Source organism: Manis javanica, chromosome 9 (assembly GCF_040802235.1).
Source record: "Manis javanica isolate MJ-LG chromosome 9, MJ_LKY, whole genome shotgun sequence".
Lineage (NCBI taxonomy): Eukaryota > Metazoa > Chordata > Mammalia > Pholidota > Manidae > Manis > Manis javanica.
Genome location: NC_133164.1, coordinates 24,262,233 through 24,287,363, shown reverse-complemented (window position 1 = coordinate 24,287,363; position 25,131 = coordinate 24,262,233). Strand labels below are relative to the sequence as shown.

Below are 25,131 nucleotides of genomic sequence, written 5' to 3'. Positions count from 1 at the left end.
CACATTTCTGTCTGGCCACATCTTTGGGCCCCCTAACGGGAAGGCTGGGGTGCCTGAATATGCTAGAACTGATGACCAGTTTGCCCCAGTCAGGAAGAAAACAAAGCCAAGTCTTCAGGGCACAAAACAGGACAAAAAGAAAGTGAGAGCTGTTTCTGGGAGAGTAATGATCCACACCATTGGGTACCCCAAAGCCAAATTGCATAAGAGTCTGGATTTGGGAAGGAATAATGAAAATTTTTACTTTCCTTTCTTAACTAGGCACTAAAGGGATCTGGGAGAGCTGACTCAGTAAGAATTCTCATCTTTCACTGGCTTCTGACAGTTTTCCTTGGATCCCATCTGAAGGCTCTGAAGAGACTGGGTCATTTAAAGGTGAGTGTAGCTCTGTTATCTACCAGAATTTGGCAAGGTTTCTATTAATTTTAGTTTTAGTTCCCCCTTTGCTGTATAAGAGAATAACTGGTAGCAGTTTACCAGAGAATCCCTTAGGATCCTGTCAGTCCTGAGAGGGATTCACAGGGGGCACTCCTTGAAAGGCAGATATGGGGGTGCTTGAATTGGTGTTAAAGGATTTGTACAAAAGGTTGGAGGACAATCCTTTCTTCACTGCCCCAGTTGACTGCAAGTGAGACATCAATTTCTGGGCCAGTGTTTTGTTGATCTCTAGTTGGGTGCAACAAGGAAGGCCCAGCTGTTGATTTAGGTTTCTGTCCTTGGAGCTGTTGCAGCTGTAAGGCCACTAACTTGGTGGACTTCTGTGTACAGGCTTATGGTCTCTTCAAAGTGGAAAGGCAATTCAGATAGAGGAAAAGTGCAATGAATACTCAAGTAAAGGAGGATAGAGAGGGAGTAGCAGGGATCACATCAATCTTACAGTCTTTCGCTTTAGGTACTTTGTCTTAAATTTTTCATTAGCCTTTAGTAATGAATCTTTCAATGAAGCCGTTTTTGAATCTTGAAGTCTTTTGGAGGCTTTTTTATACAAATTAAAATAGATAACCCATTCAGTTTGTTTGATTTTGGAACCCATTCTTTCAAGTGAACTTGTCAAATGAACAACTTTATCTAATTAGAATGTTCCCCACAGTGGCCATTGTAATTCTAAGTTGTCTTAATAAGATTTTACCATTTCTGTAGATATCTCCAGCCTCCAAGACTACAGATCTTAAACATATAAAAGTAGTAGGTGGCACACTCTATCCTTTTGAACTTGAGATACCATATCTTAGGTAAACCTTGGGTCTTCCAGAGCCAAATCAATACCTTAGAGGGATGTACCACAGGATTGGGGATTTTGTAGTATTTTACAGTGTACCTCATTGCATGGAAATTGTGTTGAGCCTGGCAGTTGACCTATTTCAGTCTCGCTCTGTGATGACCAGCTTATTTTAGCACAGGAGTCTTACAGCTAATTGGAGAGCACTCTAACATCTTTTAAGTGGTCAGTCTATTCCCACCAATGATGTGCCTTTGGCTCCTGAGATTCCCATCAGCAACAGATCTGTTACTTCTTTCACTATAAAGATTTCTTTATAGAGACAGATACCCAATTGGATTTTTATAGTTCAACTTTTACCTACTTAGATTTTGATTCTGATGGTCAAAAGTCTGAGTCTTCTGTCTTAATGAATATTCTCAAGTCCCTCAGCTGTTTATGGGGAGGACTTATTTGTTTACACTGGAGACTGGGAATCCCCTAATGACTGCTTCCCATTGTGAACTCCCAATAAAACTACTCTGCAACCTTTCCAGGACCCAGGACCTTTCTGAGAAATAAATGTTTTTCAAATAAAGTTAGTTTCAATTGGAGAGCTGCACACAGGGTTGTGGAGCTCAAATCCAATAGTGACTTACCCATGGCCTCCAGTGAGAGCAAAAGGAACAGTGAATTGTGCAGTTGCCTGGCCTCTGCATCTTGTCTCACAAGCCATTCAGATCCTATTCCTTGTTGTCAAAAACTGTTAAAAATGGTTAAGGAAAACAATTTAGGTGATACAAATTTTACTTAATACTCCATGAAGTGCATAGTCTCCTTCTGGAGAATTACAAAATGGGGCGGAAAGCAAGCAGCTTCAAAATAAAAGTGAAAGAACAAGAGGAGAAAAATAGAAAATATCTGACTGGCTGGGGCCACACAGACCACTTTGTTTGTGATGAGAAGGCCCAGAGTTGACATGACATTTGGGGATTACTTGACTGGATATATTGTGTTTCTGATCAAGGGGAGCATTTGCAGGGACATGAAACTATCTAAGTTTTGGTTTGCTGATGTGGCAACCCTGGCGGAGGTGGATCCACCTTGGGTCTAGTAAACTATTTCAACAAAAACAAGGAAATGAAATAAAAATCATTACTGTTGGAATCAGGAAACAAAAAGGCCAATATTTTCAGGCAATGATGTTGTGTAAATAGAGAATTCAAAGGAACTTCCAAATAAACCACTCCAGCAGCACCAAAAAGAAAAAATGAATCATTTCACATATTCTCACAATAGAATAAAAAATATGTTAAATACAAAGATTGATAAAATGAAATGTATGCAAGATGTCTACACCAAAATTTCTCATTATTGAGAGAAATGGAAAAAGAAAAAATAATAAAAGAATATTTTATATCCACGTGTTGAAAGTCTCATTACCATAAATATATAAATTCTCTCCAAATTGATTTATACTTGAATGTAATCCTAATCAAAATACAGGAGATAATTTGTGGGAAAATGAAAACTTTTATACTAGGATTGATATAAAACATACAAAAAGGCAAGAGCCAAAAATAGCTATGTCCAACACAATTGGAGAAATTATACTTTTGTATTATCAAGATATATTAGTAAGTTATGATTAATTATTTGAGCATATTTTTGGTGCAAATACAGGCATATAGAATAATACATTACTTAGTTCAGGAATACAATGGACCAAAGCACTTGTTTTTTGTCAAAGGTGACACTGCACTATAGTAGGAAAATGAATCTTCCCAAGGTATCAGTAAACTTTGTCTGTGAGGTGCAGAGTAATGAATATTTTAGACTTTGCAGACCATGAAGTCTCTATTGTAACTATTCAATTCTGTTTGGAAACATCAAAAGGGGAGATGTCAACAAGTGGGCACGTACTCCAATAAAACTGTATAAAAGAACACTGAAATTGAGTCATACAGTTTTCATGCCACAAAATTATATCCTGCTTTATATTCTTTCCAGGCATTTAAAAATGTAAAAAATTTTCTGATCTTGCAGATCATATAAAAACATTTTGTCTTCTTTGCCACACTTTTTGACCACTGCTGTTTTCATTAAATTGTTCATGGCCAGTTGAATATTGACATGAGAAGGAAAGAAATCGTTACTACTACTTGACACAATACGCAAAAAAGTCAATTTCAGTAGAATTGTAGACCTAATTCTGAAATATAAGGGGATACACTTTCTCTAAATTAACATAGTAAAATATCCTTAGTAACTTGAGATAAGCAAATCTCTACATTGAAAGTTATTTTAATAATGACAATCCTGCTACTAAGAATATTAATTTTACAGAGTTGGTGATTATTTTCAGGCTGTTTAAATGTAAAGACAAGATTTTTTTAAATACAAAACTAATGTGGACTTATACTGTCATTTCCAATGATACTGATGACCAGAGGCTTTTACTGAAATATATCAATCAATAATTATGACAAAGGTAATAGAAATTTAGTAATTAAAACTGCCACATGAAATTTTAAGCATGTATAAGGCTATCTGTGTATTTATTTCTTCTTGGTAACAATACATAAGAATTATCAAGATAAGAGGAGTAGGCAGGAGGTGCAAAGTGCCATGGCCCTTAACTGGTTTATTTTCCAGATTCATATGGTAAAGCTGAAAGATCAAATGCATTATGCAGGAAATAATTTAAGGCGTGACTGGGGGAATCCATGGCATGGATGCTTACATGACTATGATATAAATACTCCCTTTTGTATATTAAATGCAAGAGATATAAGGATGCTATACATTCTGGGAAGTTATCACATGGCTTCAGCTAAATTTCAGGTAGTCAAAGCTCAAGTGCCTTATATTACAGAAAGCAGTTTGAGATCCTGAAATTTAGAGGGGTAAAACAAAATAAATTTCTGAGTAACAGTCAATACTCAGCCTATAAAACTGGCAAAATAACAAGTCTGAAGACCTGGGCAGAAATGGCTTAGAAGGATGATGAGTATTTTTGGCTTAGCTTTATGTTTATGTAGTACAGTTATATTTATATATTATGTTAAAGTATTATATTTATAGTTTGGCCTTATGTTTATGTGTCTGAGAAAAATAGCTAGACATAAGCAAGAGTTAAACAGTGTCTCTCAAGTCAAAACCAGAACATGGCATAAAATACAGTTGAACTTCATCACTGGTGGACTCCATATTTGCAACTCTGCCTGCTTGCTAAAATTTGTAATACCAAAATCAGTTCTTACTGCACTTTCAGTCATTCAGGCATGCCCAGTATGGAAAACTTTGAGTTATTTAATGCAGTGTTCCCAGCTGAGGTGAAAGATGATACCCTACCTTCTTGTTTCACCTGTCCTAGTATATGCAAGTGTCCCTTCTGTGGCTGTTTAATACCATTTTATTTATTTATTTATTTATTTATTTTGGTGATTTCATTGTTTAAAATGGCCCTCAAGCATAGTGCTGAACTGCTGTTCCTAAGAGGGCATGATGCACCTTACAGAGAAAACACATGTCTAAGATGAGCTTTGCTCTAGCATGAGTTTATACAGAGCTGTTGGAAATGAGTTTAACATTAATGAATATAACTATATATTAAATAAGGTGTTTGAAACAGAAACACACACAAAACAAGGTTACGTATTGATCAATTGATAAAAATACTGTGACCAGAGGTGCGACAGCATTTCCCTTAGAAGCAATGATTCAATAATCACTAGGGCCAAAAATGAGAATTGGCCATAGCTGCCTTACCCATAACAGTTTATATCATTCTTACTACAGCAAGCTAAAATATTTCATATTTTTTTCCATGAACAAATTTTATTTGATCTTTGATTTTGCTCTAATTCACTATCATTTTTTGTTAGAACCAATATAATTAATTTACTGATTATCATTTTAGGGCTGTTTTCTGAGTTTTATAAAGTATAGATTTATACTATAATGAGGATAATATTCCTCTTAATTTTATATTACATCTTTCAGTCAGAAAGGGCTTAATTAGGAAAGAAACTGAAAATTGAGTAGTAACATTCTGACAGGATAAATATTAATTTTATCTAATTTTTAAACTATTTGTAAAAAAGTAGTAAATTGATACTAGAAACTAAATTCATTACCATTCTCATTCTCTCATTTTAAAAATATAATTATTAAAGATAATTATATTAAAGGCCCTCTGAAACTACACTTTTCTCATAGAAATTAGGCCTCAGAGAATTTATGCCTTTACTAAGGTCATAGAGCAGTACAAATGGATAAAAAGACCCCCGATTCTAGTCCTTTTTCATGATTTTTTCTCCTAAATAGATTAAGCTTTATTTTCCTCCCACTTTATAATGTATTTGGGAAGCTCATTATAATAGCTGCAATATATAGCACTTACCTTGTTGCAGGCATTAATTTAAGTTGCAAATATTAACTAATTTTATACTCTTAATAACCCTTCTTGAAATAGATTTCCCAGAGAACTTAGTACCTCTCCTAGAGTCACAGAATTTACAAATGGCAGAAACCTGAAGTGAACAGGACTTCTGAGTCTGCACTACTCTTACTCACCAGACCTTCTACAAGTGATTTTTGGTTATTTTCCTAGCATCCATAAATTTAATATTTATATTTACAATTAACAAACATTTTTACATTTTACTGTGCCTCTGTAGCCTTCTGAAGTAAAGGGATGTATTTTTCCCATTTTAAATTAAAAAATATTTTTACTTCTGTTTTGTTTCGTTTTTTACGTTTTACAGAGACAACCTTTAATGACAGTCATAGGCCACCGAGGCAAGCTGAAGGGCAGGACTCCAGCACCTGGCCAGCTTGCCTGGCCTGCGACCTGCTGGCCCAGAGGCGAGGCGAGGGGACTCAGGTCACGAGCTGGCTTCCTGACAGGGAGACAGTCAGCAGAGGCAGCCCATCCTGAGTGGTCGGTGACAGGCTTAACATGAAGGACACGCACTTAGGAGGCTTATCTTGGCTGCAAGACGAGTAAATCTCCGCACCCACGAGCCAGAATCTTAAAAGTTTATAAAGAGGCCTTAGCAAGGCTCAGCTACGTACACCATCCTGATGGTCTCAACTGCGCGTGTTCCTCTGGCAGGGCTGCGTCCTTAAAGACGGCTCCCACGGTGGAAAGAATGGGCAGAGGAACCTTCCAGGGACACAGGAGCCTCCACCGTCGCGGGTCCACTCCCGGTTCCACCTGTGGCGGGGGCTCCTTATGACGTAGGCCAGCAGCTCCCTGACGCGACAGAGGCAGGGCCCCGGGCGGCGCCGCGTTGCGGGCGCCCAGCTCCCCGCCCTCCGGGACGCGCCCTCCGCTGGAGAGCACGGGCGCACCTGGGGGGCTCCGGGCCGGGCCTTTCCGCTCACCCAGCCCGGAGGAGGCAGCGGCTGGCTCGCCCCGCACCACAGACACCGAGGGAAGGCCGAGGCGTCCCTGAGGAGCGGAGCCGCCTCGAGGACAGGCCTGCTGCGGGCCCACGAGCCGGCGGCTGCGGCGAAGCCGGCCCTTCCCGCCCGGGCCCAGCCGCGCCCGGCCGCACGCTCTTCTGGGCGGGCCCCACGCCCTCCCCAGGTCCCAGCGGGGGCTGCGAGCTCTCCAGCATCTTGAGGTAGGCGACTTCTGTCATGACCCACTTTCAGGCGAAGTTCAGACAAAAACAGCAATCTGGGAATGTGTTAATAGCTTGGCAAAGAGTCACATGAGTTGTACAACCAGCAAGGGGTTCAGGATAAAATATACTAAGGTGGCGTTCCAGCTTAGATGCCTGATGCTACCGGACTTAAAAGTTATACTTCAGTGTCTCGGTTGCCTCCCCACGAAGGGAGGATGATACATATTTACCTCAAATATTTGCACTACAGAAAACAGAAATAACATAAAACATTCTGGCCCATAATTCTCAAAGGAAAACTAGCATTATCTATGCTCCTGAAAAAATTTGTTTTCCTGAAGGAGGTTAACTTAATTTCAGAGATTTAGGAACTGACAGACTTGTGCTTTTTAAAAGCCTCCGTAATTGTGTGTGTCATTTAACACTAAATTGTTTGCTGTTTCCTTTCTGTATCCTCTTCTTAGTCCTGACTACAGTAATTGAACTGCATTATGCTATGTTAAAAATGAATTTACATTTGTTTTTAGTGCCTTACAAGCACAGAATAATATTCTTTGTTTACTAAATTATTCTGAATAGTACCTCAAAAATACATTTCCCTATTTCATGTTTTGTGGTTTTAAAAGTAAATGAAAAGCAAGAAAAAAATAGAACATTGCTTCAATTCAGTGCATATTAGGATAATTGAAACAAACAAGACCATTTAATCAATTTTTACCTGGAAGAGTGTAATGCATAGACATAAAAATCAAACATGACTATTTACCTACTGATACAAGGAGAGGTATATTTTTATTAAATGTAAATGTGCAAGTAAATTAGAAATACTGTTAAGTGTTATGCTTCTGAGAGTCCAGGCTGAAATCAACAGAAACATTATGAAAATGTAAGTTAAGATGATAAATTACCTTGCTGCAAAATTGAGAATTTTTTTTCTCTAATTACTCCCTCAAGTGTTTCTTCCCACTCTTATCTAGAAAGAAAATTTACATTTTAAAATAAGCAAAAATGGAGAAAAATATCCATTATTGGAGGAAATAAATGACAAGTTAAGGTGTGTGTTTATGTGTGTGTGTGTTTACAAGAGAGCTATAGAAGAGGGGAAAGAGAGAAAGAAGTTAGGGATTCATATATGATGGGATTTTACCTTCTAGGCTATTATAAAATGAATTGTTTTAATGTCTATATCATCTTATTAAATGGGTGAATGCCAGAGGAAATATGCTGAAATTCCCTCTTACTAAAGTATTACGAGAATTGTTGGATACAAGCTTATTTTAACCACCTAAATCAATAAACAGAATATTATTCACATCTTAGAGCTCCCTTCCTTTGCAACTCGTCACTATTTAAATGATCTTTTCTAGAGGTAAGTACAATGTTCACTTTTCATCATATATGCTAGTTTTGCCTGGCTTTGAATTTTATATGAATGGGCCATACAGTGTATATGATTTTGTATGTTGCTTTTTTAGTTTGCTGTTGTTTATGAGATCCATTCATTACTGTTGCTAGTAGTTGAACCCCTTCATTTAACATTATTTTATAGTATTCGTTTGAATTAATAAACTACAGTAATTTTTGTTTCTTTTATGGTGGACATTTGGAATTGTTCCAGTTTGGGACAACCATTCAGATGACATACGTGGATGCAACACTATTAAGTATATACCCAGGTGTGGAAGTACTTTTCATAGTGCATGTGTATGTTGAGCTTCTGTAGGAAGGAAAAAAATTGTTTCCTGATGACTTTTCAATATTTTTTAGTCCCAGAAACATTATATGAGTTACAGTTGTATCATTTATTTGCCAGCATTGGTATTCTCAGACTTCTATATTTTAGCCAGGCTAAGGCATATTTGTGGGTGTTTTACATTTGTTTTATTTGGCATTTCTTTGATTAGCAATATAGTTGAGCATCTTTCCATCAACAGCTTTATTGTCTATGTGTATAGCTTCTTGTTGGAATTGACTGTTTAAATCTTTTGGCCATTTCTAACATGGGTTAGATGATTTTCTTACTCTTTTGAGAGTCCTTTATATATCCTGGATATGAACAACATAACCCTTACTGGCTATATGTGTTTTAAATATCTTTTTCCATTCTGTGGCTTGTTTTCTAACTCAGTGGTTTCTTCTGATAAGCAAAAGTTCCTACTGTGAATGAATTACAACTGAGCAATGTTTTCTTTTAGGATTATTGTGTTTGGTGCCCTGTTATAAAAGTTTTTCCCTATTCAAATTGTAAAATAAAGATATACTTATTTATTATCACCTGGAAAATTTATTATATTTATTGTTTTATATTTAGTGTCACACTCCAACTGGAGTTAGTATTTCTGGTGTTAGGTAGAAGTTGTTTCATTTTGAACATATGGATATACAATTAACCCAGTGTGTTTGAAGATGTCCTTTGCATATCAGAGTCTCAGGAACAGTTTAAGTTTGTGTTGTCATTAAGCCACCACTTGATAATCTGCTACAGCTGCCATAGGAAGCTAATATAGTAAACAACTTCTGTCACTTTTTTCTTAATTTTTAAGATTATTTTGAGAGATTTAAAGTATATAGCTACTTTATTTTATAACACTGGAACTTGTTTGCTTCATCACCCTTTCCAGAACCCATAATTCATAGATCCTGTTCTGTTTGCTCCAGGAAATCCTTAACCAGCAACACCACTAAGATGCTTTGGAGACATGATTTCTTTCTAGCAAATATCATTAGTCTATAGAGAGGAGGTCCACTTGACAAGTTGATTATATCCTGCCTTTTGCCTGCCTTTTGTTCTTTCTTAGCAATCTCACCTCATTAAAAAATAAATAAAATAATAGATTGCAGGCCAGTTATTCTAAATTTCATCCCCCATTTTCAATTTTTTCCAAATTTTTAAAGTAATTTTCTTATGGGTTACTGTTGATTTTTTTATTTTTCTACATATCTTAAGATGATAAGGTTTCTTTCTACTATTATAGTTAATTGCACTAATTTTCGATTATTAAACTGCCCTTGCATGCTTTTTTGTGAAGGGTTTTTCTTCATATATATATTTGTTTAAGATTTTAATAAATGGCATTTCCACTACTTTTATTTCAAATAGTATTTATTTTTGCTTCTATTCTTTTTCAGTTTTCTTTGTTTGACTATTATAATCAAGTCTTATTTGATAAAGCTTTGCAATAACTAACATCTGTCTGCCTTGCTTATTTCTATTTTATATCTGGTTTTAAATCTATGAATTTTTGCTTCCATATTTAATATAATAAGCTTCTGTCAACAAAGCAAAATGCCTTATAGATATAAACCATGGAAGGGTTGAAATTCTTGCTTAAATGTACCGTGAAACACATAAAGTGCATTTTCATCTGTTTTAACTGATATTTAAAATTATGGAAAGAACTTTTAACATGAAATCTACTCTCAGCAAAATTTTAAGTGTGCAATACAGTATTGATAACTATAGGCATGATATTACAGCAGATCTCTGAATCTTAGTTATCTTGCATAACTGAAACTTTATATCCATTGAATAGCAACTTGCCATTCCCACTTCCTTCCCGTTTCTAGTAACCATTATTTTACTCTCAGCTTCTATGAATTTGACTCTATTAGATACCTCATATAAGTGGAATTATGCATTATTTGGCTTATTTCACTTAGCATAATGTTCTCCAGGTTTATCCATGCTGTTACATATGCCAGGATATTTTTTTTTCTATTTTGAGGTCGAATAATGTATCTTTGTAAATATATACCTTATTTTCTTTATCCTTTCATTCATCAGTAAATATTTAGATTGTTCCCATATCTTGGCTGTTATGAATAATGTTATAATGAACATGGAAATGCTAATATCTCTTTGAGATCCTGATTTCAGTTTTTTTTGGATAAATACCTAAAAGTGGAATTGCTTATTTTAATATCAATTTTAAAATAAAATATTGAAGTAACCAATAACCCTGAAATATTTATATTAACATGGGTACCAATAAAACATATTCTTAAGGAAAAAGAACAAGTCACAAAAGAGTATGTGAAGTAGGTGTATTACTTTTCTTTTGCTGCCATAACAAATTACCACAAACTTATTGAATGAAAACAACACACATTAATTATCTCATACTTCTTTTGATTAGAAGTCCCACCTGGTTCTCACTGTGTTAAAACAAGGTTTATGCCAGGCTACATTCCTGTCTGGATACTCCAAAGGAGAATCTATATTCCTGCTTCTTTCAGATTCTGGAGACTTGCCTGGATTCCATGGCTAACTCCCTTTCTCGTCTTCATAGGCAGGGATATAACATCTCACTTACCTTTTCTTCATCACTTCTTCACTGTAGGAGGAAAAGGACTGCTTCTGAGGACCCATGTGATTAAATTGGGTTCATCAGAATGCTCCAGATTAATCTGCCCTTTTTAGATCAATATTGTAACCTTAATCTTACCTACAAAGTCCCATTTATCAGATTCCAAGGGTTAGGGTTTGGACACCTTTACTTGCCATAATTCTATCTACTGCAGTAGGATACTGTTCATGTAAAAGCCCCTAAACATGTACAATTTGATAATATGTGACTTAAGAAACATTAATATATAGTAAAGCTATAATAAAAAAGCGAAGAAATGATAAGCATAGTATTCAAAACAGTGATCACCCTAAATTGGGAGACTGATAGTTGTACAGTCTGGGAGTAAACACAGAGGCAGAGGTTCAGTAGCATTGATATATAATTTTAATTGTTAAGTTGGGTACATTTCATACACATTTTATATACTGGGTGAATGGTAGTTTTATAATTCTATATGCCTTGTATACATCTTATTGAAATATACAAATATAATAATTTCATAATAGAATTACAAAATTAGTAATATAAACAACCAATTTGATTACTGTTAAGCTATTTGGAATAAATCTCCATCTAAGAGCAATTATCAAAACTAAATTTAAAAAATAAAACATTTCTTTGAAGTTACCTTAAAACTACACAAGGTTGTAAAGTGTTAAGGGACAAAAATTCAAGGGTTTGGAAATTTAGGGATGCAAACCCAGCATTTGGGGATAGTTTACACCTGGGGCATTTATCAATTCTGGAAGCATTATTAACCTTAAGCAAAATAAATACATTCTCATGAATTATTCAACAAAATAAATATTTGATAAATATTAGAAGAAGACAACAAGAACAATACAATTACTTCTAAAGGTAACTGATATGCCTTAATCATAAAAAATGTAAGCCAGAAGATGATGGAATACCATCTTCAGTAAGCTCATTTAAAATAATTGACAATTTAGAATTATATATCCAGTGAAAATACTCCTTAATCAATTAAGTTAAAATAAAGATATGTTTTTACAGTAATTACTGAGACAAACAATAATTGTTTCAATTTGAGCCACCATGCTTATACATAGGATGCAATGTGGATAAATGAAAGAGCTGTGTTTTCCAGTAAAAAAAAGTGTATATATTAAATATATAATATTTTTTAGTGTGCTTAACATCTCTGATTATTAATTTCCCTCTATAAATCAAAATCAGTTTAAATATAGGTGCTTACCATGTATGACAAAACTTAGTGGCTTACAATATAAATATTATTTCTCACAATTATGTGGATTAGCTGAATGTTTATTCTGTTCTTAGCTTGGCTTACTCATATATATCTGTGCTGAAGTGCAGTTTAGTGAATAGCTCCACTAAATTTAGCTGTGCTCTACTTGACAATAAGCAGGCTGATCAGACTGATCTAAAATAGTGTGACCAGGGAAATTTGGTTCTTCTTCATGTGATCTTACATCCTCCTTGAGCATAGTCCAAACTTGCTTTTACTGAAGTGGCATTATATAGAAGAGTTAGAGAAAATGCACCAGGCCTCTTGAAGTCTAGGCTCAAGATAGGCATAATGGAATTTCTATCACATTGTCTTGGGCAAAGCAAGTCATGAGGTCAGCCCAAACTCATAGAGAGGAAATTGGCTCTACCATGTGATAGTACAAAAAGTCATTTTACCTTGCAAAGGGTTGAGCATGAAGAGGAATGGAGAAAATAATTTTTTGCAGTCAATATGCCAAAATGATTCTTACTTCACATCATTGTTGCCAAAATAAAATGAAGGGTGCTGGCACAATATAGGTGATCTATAGGTCCAGGTGGCTTTATTATTCAATGCAATAGCAGGTGCATAGCTTTGAGGCAATGCATTTAAACCAGGGCAATCATTTCCCTATATACCAAGAATGAAAAAGTAGAATCTGAAATTAAAAACACAATACTGTTTACATTAGCACTCCCCAAAATTAACTACATAAGCTTAAATCTAATCACTACATATTGCATCACCTTGGTAGGTTTCCTTGCCTTTTGATGTTCCCTTGGTTTTAGCATGTAGAAAGCCTCAACAAGATATTAAAAGGCAGATGGAGGAATACATCAAAGATGCATTACCCTTCTTGCTCCCTGTATTGTTATTATTCCAGCAATGACTGTTCTTGATTCAGCTGATGTCAGATGGTCACTTCTCTTCAGAATCATGAAGTCTGGGAAACTATTTTCTTCTCTTTCCCCATCAGGCCTATGGGTATAAAGGTGTATACTGTAGCCACTACCTGATTATTTCAACAAATTCTCATAGTCTTTTAAACCTATACATGGCTCTTTAAATTCTGCTTTCATTAAACTCACCAAGTACATCCTTTATATTAATTTTTTGTGTGTGTGACAACTCTAATTGACACACATTCTAAAGCAGTTATTTTAATAACCATACTGACATATAATAAACTTAAAAATCAGATGATTTCAATCTGAATGTTTTCCTTAAATGTAAAGAATAAGTGTGACTTTAAATGTAAAGACAAAGTGTGAGTCACATGCCTAATAGGCCTATGTCTAGTCTTTTGTTCTATTAGCCTATTGTAATTTAGAAGAAAAACAAAAAAAAATTGGGGTTTTCTTATTCCTAGAGGAAAATGGAAAAAATCTTATAATTTTTGCCTTTGAAAATGTGGGCATAGTTCTTTAGAAAACTAGAAAATAAATAAGAAATACCATAGAAAATATGCAGACTTGTTTTTATTCAGGTTATGTAGTGCCAAAGGGTTAAAACCTGTTAAATTACAGTTAGAATATAATTTAATTCTAAATAGTTGAAGATTTCTCATGTTATTCTTTGTTCTGCCAGTGAAAAATGACTAAAATTGAACTGCTATTTAAAATTTGTGAGAAACTCAGATAAAACCTGAACATTTTGACCTTCAATAAAAGGAATGGAAGAAAACTGATTTCATAAAGAATCAAATGAAAATTGCTTTAGTAAAAAAAATAATGTCAAAAGGAATACAGATAGGACATTTGCAGTTGATAAAAGCAAGCTATTTCTATTTTTGCTCCATGAAGTAAACTTGTAACATTCTTAATGCTTCAAGCAGAGAAATCTTTTTTAAAACACAATAATTGTGAAATAACAGAAATCTGTTTGGACATATAATGGAAAAAATGTCTCAATAAAAGCAACATAAAAACAATCGAATTAAGTCTTCAGTGCCAATGAAGGTAATAAACAATAAATAATATATGATCGAGTGTAAACCTATAAAATTCAGGTTTTTCAGTGCAGCACTATAAAGTCTACTCACCTCTTTTCCTCCAACCATACAGTTATTTTTACTGCAGTTACAGTACATTGATAATTTAAAGAAGAAATACACATACTAGAAATATCATTTTTCATTAAGTACAATTAATATCAAACAATTTAGCAAAGTAAATACATTTTTTTACAAAAGTAATCAAATGCAAATCTAAGCTTCTATTGTCTGTTCTGTGACACTAGAGCTGGAAAATTGCCCAAGATAGGAATGAAGGACAACCTAGATGGAAGTAGATGGGAGAAAAGACTATCCTTCTTGTTTTGCCAATTTTTCTTGTCGGCCACTGTCTAGTAACATTTCTTCACCTCAGCTACAGAAGTTCAGTTTTCAGCCAATGTATATTTAAAAGCATATAAAATTACTAAATAAAACTATCATTAATTATAATATAATACCAAATAAGAAAATTTTTAACCATGATAAAGTATGAGTTAATCCAACAGTTTAGGTTGTTTTCATATTAGGGCATTCATCACTATTATACCTCATCACTGTAGATTTAAAGAGACATCTTTATAACCATAATGAGACATCCCTTCATGCCCATTATTAGGAAGGCTACCATTAAAACAAAAAGCCCAGAAAAAAATGGAAAATAAGTGTTGGCAAGAATGTGAAGAAATTGGATATTTTTCCATTGCTTATGGGAATGTGAATCATGCAGTTACTATGTAGAACAGTACGGTGATTCCTCAAAAAATTAACATAGAATTTCCATATGATCCAGTAATTCTACTTCTGTGTATATGCCCTAAAGAAATGAAAGTAAGAACTTGAGTAGATATTTGTACACCCAGGTTCATAGCAACTAAAAGGTGGGAGCAACACTAGTGTCCCAGTGGATTAATGGCATAAACAAAAATGTGATAGTCACATATAATGGAATATTATTCAGCATTAGGAAATGTAGGATAACCTGACAAATGCTACAACATGGATGTATCTTTGAGATATCATACTTTCACAAAAAGGCAAATATTGTATTTTTTGACAGAAAGTATAATGGTGGTAGTCAGGGGCTGTAAAGATAGGGGAATGGAAAGTTAGTGTTTAATGGTATAGAGTTTCAGCTGGGGAAGATGAAAAAGTTCAGAGACAGATGCTGATGATGGTTGCATAACAGTATGAACATATTTATTTAATCCTACTGAATTGTACACTTAAAAATGGTTAAAATGGTAAATTTTTTGTTATGTAAATTTACCACAATAAAAATCATCAAGTATAAAAACAATGCATGATTTTTTTTCCAAAGATGTAGAAAGGAGACTCCAAGAAAAATCAATGCATATTATTGATAGTGTCATTCAGGGAATAGGAATTGAAGGATTATGTCTTAATAGGATAAGTATATTCCTAAAGCCTGAACCTTGATTTTAGTTGAAACTCAAATGATATCTCCACTAGGATTAGGAACAAGACAAGGATATCCATTACATTAACTTTGTCCTAGAGGTACTAGTCATTGCAATTAGTCAATAAATGCCAGATATTTTAGAATAAGAAAAGAAGAGGGAACACTTAGTATTTTCCATTGATATGAAAGTGTAAGTGAAATACAGAACAAATTACATATCTAACTCAATAAACAATTTGATAAAGTAGAAATTCAAAAAATTCACACAGAAATAAATAGCCTTCAGCTAGACACACAGTAACAAGTTAGAAGACAAAAGTCATTGAAATGGAGACTCTACTTAGGATAGTGAGAAAATAAACCTTTAGAAATGTCCTAAAATAAATGGGGAACATCTAACTGAGAAAGATTAGAAAAAAAATAAAGAAAGGACCAAGAGTAGACTTCAACAAATAGAAAGGCATCTCTAATTGTTACATAGGGAGTTAAACATTCTAAAGATGTCAATTCTCCCTAATAATTCTGATAAAAATACAAAAAACATTTATATAGTTACAAAAGCTCAGCTAAAATATTTGAAAATAACAATCATAAATATCTAGGAGACAATTGAAACTGTGAGTGGTAACTTCTGAGGAATTAAAACATAAAGCATCCATGTTAAAATTGCACTGTCACACAGAAAAGATCACAGCAAGTATATAAACAACTGTTAAAATTGAAGAAAAATGAGTGAAAATACAAATAAGCAAATACATAAAGAGATAATTCACAAAAGGATTAAAAGAATGTAGTGGTAAACCCATTTTTCCCTACTAAACACAAGATTGATTAAAAATTAAAAGCTTATCTTGGAGAAGTTGGGGATAAACAGGCACTCTCCTAATTGCTTCTGGAATTGTCACTTGATGCAACCCTTAATGAGAGAAATTTGCCAATATGTAGTACTTTTGAACCTGCAATTCCACTTCTAGAAAATTACTCTGAAAATTCATATTCAACAATACATTAACTTTATATGTACTATTCATTGGATCATTGTATCTAGTTATAAAATATTACAAACAACCTATAGTCCATGTGTAATTATATGACTGAATAAACTATCTTGCTGGCAGATGATAAAGTGCATTAAAATTATAAAATCATTAAGTCAGCAATCTCTCTTAACTGGTATCAAGTCACATCCAAAATGTATTCCTAATTGAAAATAGCAAGTGCAAGAAAGTATGTATAGTACAGTGTAGTTTGTGTAAGAAAGAAAGAAAATAAGAACATAAGGATATATTGCCTTTTGTTTTCTTCTTTCCCCCAAAACAAAAAAAGGACAGAAAATGAGAATAATTATCTATAGAGTGAACATGGACCAGTTATTAATGCTAATGGTTTTTATTTTTATTTTCCTTTTTTCATAATGTCTATTTTATACCTTTATAGTTTTGCTGTATCAACAGACAGACATAGGACATTGGTATTGGATAAATTTAGGGCTTGTATAGCATTAAATGACAGAGCCTCATAAAATTTTGAAATGGGCACTAATATATCTAAATTAAAAAAGAATGAAAGACAAAGTTTTCACCTAACAGTGCATACAAAGACCCTTGATTCAAATTTATGGTTTGGTTTAACATAATTCTCCCTGACACAATTAAGTATTATTTTGCTGTATGTTCAATAAACATTCAGAAACTACTTCAAGCACTTTATGAATAAAATATATACTTAGAATTCTATTTTGAGATATTGATACAGTATTCATGGAGAAAAGAGAAAAAGTTAAAATTTATCAGTAATATTTTTTAAATCATTGCAAAACTACAGTAATAAAAATATTAAAGCACAACTATTATTTTGTATATTAATAGCTCCCAGCAAACATTCTCCAGAAAAGAAACAGAAGTATAAGTCTAATCTGAACAAATTAAACTTTTGTTATTCCTCTAAATAACGCAAAATAATGACTTATTTGACAAAAGTCCTAACGAAATGTAATAAAAAGAAATTAACTTTGTGAAGTCAAATTCTCAATTACATAAATGCACAACTGTATTATTGATATGAGTTTCAGTAGGCTGTATTACTACTGTAAGTATTCTATGTAGCTTTTTGCTTATTAGAGACAGAATAAGTGGTTTCTCTTTTGAGGTCTGAAAACAATTCTTCAGACCTCCAGTTTTCTTCTCAAACAAATTGGATTAAGAAGATTTATGGATAATTAATACTGCCACAATACCTGCTGTGCACATATTCTGGAGTTTACATACTCATTTTCACCTTTCCTAGTACTTCCCATCATTGTATTTCACTCAGTTTCTATTAAATAGAATGAATTTACACAGTAATGCAAACCTGAAAATAGAATAAAACTTCTTAGAGTACATTTATGGTTTACATACTTTAACCTTAATAACACATTGTATTTTTTTTTTGAGAGGGCATCTCTCATATATATTGATCAAATGGTTGTTAATAACAATAAAATTCTGTATAGGGGACTCAATGCACAATCATTAATCAACCCCAAGCATAGTTCTCAACAGTCTCCCATCTTCTGAAGCATAATGAACAAGTTCTTACATGGTGAACAAATTCTTACATAGTGAATAAGTTCTTACATGGTGAACAGTGCAAGGGCAGTCATCACAGAAACTTTCGGTTTTGATCACGCATTATGAACTATAAACAATCAGGTCAAATATGAATATTCGTTTGAGTTTTATACCTGATTTATATGTGAATCCCACATTTCTCCCTTATTATTATTATTATTATTATTATTATTATTATTATTTATTTATTTATTTTTAGTAAAATGCTGAAGTGGTACGTAGATGCAAGATAAAGGTAGAAAACATAGTTTAGTGCTGTAAGATGGCAAATGTAGATGATCAGGTGTGTGCCTCTAGACTAAGTATTAATACAAGCTAGACAAGGGCAACAAAACATCCACGGATGCAGAAGATTTCTCTGAAAACAGGGGGGGTGGGGTTCTAAGACTCACCTCTGTTGATCCCCAATTTCTCACCTGATGGCACCCCTGTGACTGTGCCTGTCTTAGGTTGTTCCTCCCTTGAGGAATCTTACCCGTCTCTGGCTAACCAGTCATATTCCAGGGCCATACAGGGAAATGTAAAGTTGGTAAGTTAGAGAGAAGCAATATTGTTTGAAAAGGTTAGCTTTGTACTTCTTTGCAGATTTATGCCCTGTGGCTTCTATGCCCAGCATTTGTCTTGAGGTATCTTTAGCACTTGGAAGAATTATGATGCTCAGTAATTTCGTTATGAGGCATGAATTCGAATTAAGGGTTATAATTAGGAAGGAAGAAGAAAAGCTATAGAAGTAGCAGATGGAAGAAAACATGGGAAGATTGATTATATCTTTGACATATCTTCTTCTAGAGTAACATAAGCATGTATAAGTTTTAAACTACTAATTAAATTGCACATACACATTAACATAATAGGAATAAAGTACATAACCACAGCAGACCTACAATAATGAGCCATCTACAGTGAAAGCAAGAAAACCAGTTAGGCACCCTAGGCATTTGTGAAAACTTATCAATGATATGATGGATATTATCTAACTGAATTTGAATATTTTGAGAGAAAGCAGACAAATTAAAACAACACATTCCTGGGAACTGTTCACATCCCATATGTTCTTTTAAAAGTAGATTGTCTGTAGTCGCAAGATTTTGGTGCACTGCAACTTGCACTTCTCCTAATTCTTGGTTGGGTTCCAACAGTACAGATCCAGTCAAATTTGTTCTTTTACTGTATGCACAGGCCAGCTTAGATATCTCCTTCTTCATTCCAATGGCAAGACCAGGATGCAGTGGGATGAATGCAGCTACAACTGCAACAGCGCCAGGATCTTTGTTGAAGTTTTTGATGATCATCTTCTGGAATAACTCTTCCAGAGAATTTTGATGTTGGAAGTTCTTCTTCATATCATATCTCAATTCGTTTTCTGGGCAGCCAAATTAGGGTTTGATCCTCTGTATAAACACAAACAAACCCCTTGCCCGCACCATGATATGCCCTTTATACCATTGTGAAGAACTTATTGGAAATCACCACACAGGATCTGCTTTTTTTGTTTAAGAGAAAGGAATATTATCAGAAAAATGTATTTCCACAGCTGATCATCTGTCACCCTTTAAATGATCAAAATTAAGGATATTTAAAGCATACATTAATCGTTGATTTACAGTTAGTTTTATCCTATCAGGGAGTAAACCCCCTTTTCTGTGTTTTCTTTTGTTGTTATCATTAATCTACAATTACATGAAGAATATTATGTTTACTAGGCTCTCACCTATACCAGGTCCCCCCCACAAACCCCTTTACAGTCACTGTCCATCAGCATAGTAAAATGTTGTAGAATCACTACTTGTCTTCTCTGTGTTGTACAGCCCACCCCTTTCTCCCAAATTCCCTATGCATGCTAATCATAATACCCCCTTTCTTCTTCCCCCCCTTATCCCTCCTTACCCACCCATCCTACTCAGTCCCTTTCGCTTTGATACCTGTTAGTCCATTCTTGGGTTCTGTGATTCTGCTGCTGTTTTGTTCCTTCAGTTTTTCCTTTGTTCTTATACTCCACAGATGAGTGAAATCATTTGGTATTTCTCTTACTCCGCTTGGCTTATTTCACTGAGCTTAATACTCTCTAGCTCCATCCATGTTGTTGCAAATGGTAGGATTTGTTTTCTTCTTATGGCTGAGTAATATTCCATTGTATATATGTACCACATCTTCTTTATCCATTCATCTACTGATGGACATTTAGGTTGCTTCCATATCTTGGCTATTGTAAATAGTGCTGTGGTAAACATAGGGGTGCATCTGTGTTTTTCTAATTCGATTGCTGCGTTCTTAGGGTAAATTCCTAGGAGTGGAATTCCTGGGTCAAATGATAAGTCTGTTTTGAGCATTTTGAGGAACCTCCATACTGCTTTCCACAATGGTTGAACTAATTTACATTCCCACCAGCAGTGTAGGAGGGTTCCCCTTTCTCCACAACCTCACCAACATTTGTTGTTGTTTGTCTTTTGGATGGTGGCAATCCTTACTGGTATGAGGTGATATCTCATTGTGGTTATAATTTGCATTTCTCTGAAAATAAGCGATGTGAAGCATCTCTTCATGTGTCTGTTGGCCATCTGTAATTCTTTTTTGCATAACTGTCTGTTCAATTCCTCTGCCCATTTTTTAATTGGATTATTTGTTTTTTATTTGGTGAGGCATGTGAGCTCTTTATATATTTTGGACGTCAAGCCTTTATCGGATCTGTCATTTACAAATATATTCCTCCATACTGTAGGGTACCTTTTAGTTCTATTGATTGTATATTTTGCTGTACAGAATCTTTTCAGCTTAATATAGTCCCACTTGTTCATTTTTGCTGTTGCTTTCCCTGCCCGGGGAGATATGTTCAAGAAGAGGTCACTCGTGTATATGTCTAAGAGGTTTTTGCCTAGGTTTTTCTCTAAGAGTTTTATGGTTTCATGACTTACATTCAAGTCTTTGATCCATTTTGAATTTACTTTTGTATATGGGATTAGACAATGGTCCAGTTTCATTCTCCTACATGTAGCTGTCCAGTTTTGCCAGCACCATCTGTTGAAGAGACTGTCATTTCACCATTGTATGTCCATGGCTCCTTTATCAAATATTAATTGACCATATATGTTTGGGTTAATGTCTGGAGTCTCTAATCTGTTCCACTGATCTGTGGCTCAGTTCTTGTGCAGTACCAAATTGTCTTCATTACTATGTCTTTGTAGTAGAGCTTGAGGTTGGGAAGTGAGATTCCCCCTACTTTCTTCTTCTTTCTCAAGATTGCTTTGGCTATTCGGGGTCTTTGGTGTTTCCATATGAATTTTTGAATTATTTGTTCCAGTTTGTTGAAGAATGTTGCTGGTAATTTGATAGGGATTGCATCAAATCTGTATATTGCTTTGGGTAGGATGGCCATTTTAATCATATTAATTCTACCTAGGCACGAGCATGGGCTGAGTTTCCATTTGTTAGTGTCCCCTTTATTTTCTCTTAAGAGTGACTTGTAGTTTTCAGGGTACAGGTCTTTCACTTCTTTGGTTAGGTTTATTCCTAGGTAATTTTTTCTTTTTGATGCAATTGTGAATGGAATTATTTTCCTGATTTCTCTTTCTATTGGTTCATTATTACTATATAGGAAAGCCACAGATTTCTGTGTGTTAATTTTGTATCCTGCGACTTTGCTGTATTCTGATATCAGTTCTAGTAGTTTTGGAATGGAGTCTTTAGGGTTTTTTATGTATAATCTCATGTCATCTGCAAATACTGACAGTTTAACTTCTTCTTTACCAATCTGGATTCCTTGTATTTCTTGGTTTTGTCTGATTGCCATGGCTAGGACCTCCAGTACTATGTTAAATAACAGTGGGGAGAGTGGGCATCCCTGTCTTGTTCCCTATCTCAGAGGAAAAGCTTTCAGCTTCTCACTGTTCAGTATAATGTTGGCTGTGGGTTTATCATATATGGCCTTTATTATGTTGAGGTACTTGTCCTCTATACCCATTTTGCTGAGAGTTTTTATCATGAATGGATGTTGAATTTTGTCAAATGCTTTTTCAGCATCTATGGAGATGGTTATGTGGTCTTTGTCTTTCTTTTTGTTGATGTGGTGGATGATGTTGATGGATTTTCGAATGTTGTACTATCCTTGCATCCCTGGGATGAATCCCACCTCATCGTGGTGTATGATCCTTTTGATATATTTTTGTATTCGGTTTGCTAATATTTTATTGAGTATTTTTGCATCTACATTCATCAGGGATATTGGTCTGTAATTTTCTTTTTTGGTGGGATCTTTGCATGGTTTTGGTATTAGGGTGATGTTGACTTCATAGAATGAGTTTGGGAGTATTCCCTCCTCTTCTATTTTTTGGAAAACTTTAAGGAGAATGGGTATTATGTCTTCTCTGTGTGTCTGATAAAATTCCGAGTTAAATCCGTCCGGCCCGGGGGTTTTGTTCTTGGGTAGTTTTTTGATTACCGTTTCAATTTCTTTGCTCATAATTGGTTTGTTTAACTTTTGTGTTTCTTCCCTGGTTAGTCTTGGAAGGTTGTATTTTTATAGGAATTTGTCCATTTCTTCTAGGATTTACAGTTTGTTGTCGTATAGTTTCATAGTAGTCTTTACTAATTCTTTGTATTTCTGTGCAGTCCTGATTTTTCCGTTCTCATTTCTGATTCTGTTTATTAGTGTTGATTCTCTTTTTCTCTTAATAAGTTTGGCTAGAGGCTTATCTATTTTGTTTATTTTCTGAAAGAACCAGCTCTTGGTTTCATTGATTTTTGCTATTGTTTTATTCTTCTCAATTTTTTTATTTCTTCTGTGTTCTTTATTATGTCCCTCCTTCTGCTGACTGTAGGCCTCCTCATTTGTTCTTCTTTTTCCAGTTTCAATAATTTTGATGTTAGACTATTCATTTGGGATTGTCCTTCCTTCTTCAAGTGTGCCTGGATCGCTATATACTTTCCTCTTAAAACTGCTTTTGCTCCATCCCCCAGAAATTGGGGCTTTGTGTTATTTTTATTTGTTGCCATATATTCCTTGATCTCTATTTTAATTTGTTCATTGATTCATTTATTATTTAGGAGCATGTTGTTAAGCCTCCATTTGTTTGTGAGCCTTTTTGTTTTCTTTGTAGAATTTATTTCAACTTTTATACCTTTGTGGTCTGAAAAGTTGGTTAGTAGAATTTCAATATTTTGGAATTTACTGAAGCTCTTTTTGTGAGCTAGTATGTGGTCTATTCTGGAGAATGTTCCATGTGCACTTGAGAATGATGTATATCCTGTTGCTTTTGGATGTAGAGTTCTATAGATGTCTATTAGGTCCATCTGTTCTAGTGTGTTGTTCAGTGCCTCTGTGTGCTTACTTATTTTCAGCCCAGTGGCTCTATCTTTTGGGGTGAGTGGTGTGTTGATGTCTCCTAAATTGAATGCATTACAGTCTATTTCCCCCTTTAGTTCTGTTAGTATTTGTTTCACATATGCTGGTGCTCCTTTGTTGAGTGCATATATATTTAGAATGGTTATATCCTCTTGCTGGACTGAGCCCTTTATCATTATGTAGTATCCTTTATCTCTTGTTACTTTCTTTGTTTTGAAGTCTATTCTGTCTGATATTTGTACTGCAACCCCTGCTTTCTTCTCACTGTTGTTTGCCTGAAATATGTTTTTCTATCCCTTGACTTTTAGTCTGTGCATGTCTTTGGGTTTGAGGTGAATTTTTTGTAAGCAGCATATAGATGGGTCTTGCTTTTTTATCCATTCTATTACTCTGTGTCTTTTGATTGGTGCATTCAGTCCATTTATATTTAGGGTGACTATTGAAAGATATGTACTTACTGTCATTGCAGGCTTTAAATTCGTGGTTACCAAAGGTTCAAGGTTAGTCTATTTAGTATCTTACTGCCTTACTTAGCTCACTTATTGAGCTGTTATATATACTGTCTGGAGATTCTTTTCTTCTCTCCCTTCTTATTCCTCCTCCATTTTTCATATGTTGTGTATTTTATTCTGTGCTCTTTTTAGGAATGCTCCCCTCTAGAGCAGTCCCTGTAAGATGCCCTGTAGCAGTGGTTTGTGGGAGGCAAATTCCCTCAGCTTTTGCTTGTCTGGTAATTGTTTAATCCCTCCATCATATTTAAATGATAATCATGCTGGATACAGTATCTTTGGTTCAAGGCCCTTGTGTTTCATTGCATTAAATATATCATGCCATTCTCTTATGGCCTGTAAGGATTCTGTCAAGAAGTCTGATGATAGCCTGATGAGTTTTCCTTTATAGGAGACCTTTTCCTCTCTAGCTGCCTTTAAAACTCTTTCCTTGTCCTTGATATTTTCCATTTTAATTATTATGTGTCTTGGTGTTGTCCTCCTTGGGTCCTTTCTGTTGGGAGTTCTGTGTATTTCTGTAGTCTGTTCGATTATTTCCTCCCCCAGTTTTGGGAAGTTTTCAGCAATTATTTCTTCAAAGACACTTTCTATCCCTTTTTCTCTCTCTTCTTCTTCTGGTACCCCTATAATATGGATATTGTTCCTTTTGGAATGGTCACACAGTTCTCTTAATATTGTTTCATTCCTGGAGATCCTTTTATTTCTCTCTATGTCAGCTTCTATACATTCCTATTCTCTGGTTTCTATTCCATCAATGGCCTCTTGCATCTTATCCATTCTGCTTATAAATCCTTCCAGAGTTTTTTTCACTTCTGTAATCTCCT

General features: G+C 34.7%; 2 long non-coding RNA genes across 10 annotated transcripts in view; one reads left to right on the top strand and one right to left on the bottom strand.

The window, feature by feature from the left end:
* Positions 1 to 6,434, bottom strand: part of LOC140843357 (uncharacterized) — a 778,257-nt gene extending 771,823 nt beyond the window's left edge. For 6 of the 8 annotated variants that reach the window (XR_012121023.1, XR_012121025.1, XR_012121022.1 and 3 more), the window contains exons 1-2: positions 6,278 to 6,415; positions 1,858 to 1,961 (exon numbers count right to left, since the gene is read on the bottom strand). This is a non-coding gene — a long non-coding RNA (uncharacterized lncRNA). Of the gene's footprint in view, positions 1 to 1,857; positions 1,962 to 6,277 lie in introns of all 8 variants that reach the window. The other 2 variants (XR_012121024.1, XR_012121029.1) reach the window with 1 other exon arrangement.
* Positions 6,435 to 6,694: 260 nt separating this feature from the next.
* The window catches only part of LOC140843358 (uncharacterized), a 135,030-nt gene continuing 116,593 nt past the window's right edge, over positions 6,695 to 25,131 (top strand). For both annotated transcript variants that reach the window (XR_012121031.1, XR_012121030.1), the window contains exon 1: positions 6,695 to 6,831. This is a non-coding gene — a long non-coding RNA (uncharacterized lncRNA). The remainder of the gene's footprint in view (positions 6,832 to 25,131) is intronic.